At 48.8% G+C, this 1,868-nt stretch overlaps 1 non-coding gene across 1 annotated transcript; it reads right to left on the reverse strand.

Moving 5' to 3' along the window:
- Nucleotides 1-966: 966 nt before the first annotated feature.
- On the reverse strand, nt 967-1,089 carry LOC121102135. The gene has a single exon (XR_005834227.1). It is a non-coding gene; the product is annotated as a small nucleolar RNA ACA64 (small nucleolar RNA).
- Between the last annotated feature and the right edge of the window lie 779 nt (nt 1,090-1,868).

The raw sequence follows: 1,868 nt of genomic DNA on the forward strand, positions 1-1,868 counted from the left end.
GGCGTTCTGGGATCAAGCCCCACATCAGGTTCCTATGCTGGGAGCCTGCTTCTTCCTCTCCCACTCCCCCTGCTTGTGTTCCCTCTCTCGCTGGCTGTCTCTCTCTTTCTGTCCAATAAATAAATAAAATCTTGGGGGAAAAAAACAGCCCTTAATAACTGTATATGACTTCAGATTTCAAAAAGCCAATGTTAATTCATAATAGGTTATCCATTTTAGGGATTAAGAATGTTTATGCTCTTTGAGCAATTCAACTTCTGAGAATGGTTGTAAATTAGGAAGAGGGCTTTGTACACAAAGGTGGTCAAAACAACATTTCTTACACTGGAAACTTCTAAACAATGTAATTATTCAAGCACCGTGATAAATGTAAAGCGTTGTAGTCAAGCACATGGACGCTGAAATCCTATTGCCTAGGTATCTCAGCTTTTTCACTTGCTAGCTACGGGACTCTGGGCTAGTTCCTCTTTGGGCAATTCCGCCTACCGTAGGCTTGTTATGGAGATTAAGTAAATTATGTCAAGCATTTAACACAGTGCTGGGGCACTCTGTATGTGTATTTATTGTTATGGATGGAACGTTGTTCAGCGATTTTTAATTAAGGGCATGGTTAACCTAATAATATTGAAAAACGTGCAATTGAGGATTTGCTGATGGACTGGATATGGTAGCGAGTGATGTGTCTTAAAGAGACTTCTAGGGTTTGGGATTGAACTGCTACAAAAGTAGAATTTCTTCCCCCCGCCCTTTTTTTTTTTTCCAGACCAACAGCTTTACTGAATGTTGAAAGCAGAGCTCTCCTCCCCTCGGGGTGCTAGCGGCATGGGCGTCAGCGTCGGGCCATCTGGGCATCTGGCAGGCAGACCACGGGTCGGGGGTCAGAGGCCAGAGCACACGCATGCGCATGGGCATGCGCACGCGCAAGCGCGCTCAGGGGGGCGCAGGGTGGGGGGCCGGAGCAGCGGCGTGTGCAGACGCCTGGCTTTCACCCTTCGACACAGACGTGAGCGGTGAGCTGAGGTTCCTGGCAGCGCTGGATGTCCAGTCTAGCCCGGGGCCACGGACAAAGCCATAGTGGCCAAAGCCAGTGAGGACCTCCCAGCTACCACACCGCGAAGCCACGCGCGGGGAGAGGCTGGGGCATGAGGCGCGGACCTACCTACAGTCACCTAAAGTAGAATTTCTTCTCACCGAGATGGAGAGGTTGGTAGGAGCAGGAGAATTGGGGGTGGGTGGGAATCAGGAATTCAGTTATAGTGTGACTTTTCATGTTGCAGAGACAAAACCAGGTGGAGATGTCGGGAAGGCAGCTGGACAAACAAATCCGTGTCCAGGCTGGAGAGGTTAATCTGGGAGTCACAGTATATGAATGGCATTTAAAGTCATGGGGTTAGACTAAGTCACGTAGACAGTGAGTTAGATGGAGATAATAAGTCTGAGAACTGGCTCCTGGGCATTTGCAATGTTTGAGGTCAGAGAAGAGTCCGTTAAGAAGACAGAAGGGCCCCCAGTGATGTAGGAAGAGAACTAAGAGGCAGTGAAGACCCAGAGTGACCAGCTGTGTCAAATGCTACAATGGGAGGCTTGAGAATTGACTGTTGATTTGGCGTTGGAGGTTTTGGAGGCCCTGACAAAGCTGTTTCAGTGCAGTGGTGGGGATGAAGGCCTGACTGCAGGGGCTTCAATGGGACACTGGGAGGAAAGCAGCAGAGAGAAGTGAGGACTAGCTAGTTTTAAATTTTTGTATTTTCCTAAAAGGGGACCAGCAAGGTAGGGTAGTAGTTGGAGGGCCATGTGCAGTAATGGGGGGGGGGCTTATTTTAAGATGGGAATTATTATAGCATGTAGTTCCGGGTGGGAATGGTCCA

This window comes from Ursus maritimus, unplaced genomic scaffold (assembly GCF_017311325.1).
Source record: "Ursus maritimus isolate PB19 unplaced genomic scaffold, ASM1731132v1 scaffold_12, whole genome shotgun sequence".
Classification (NCBI taxonomy): domain Eukaryota; kingdom Metazoa; phylum Chordata; class Mammalia; order Carnivora; family Ursidae; genus Ursus; species Ursus maritimus.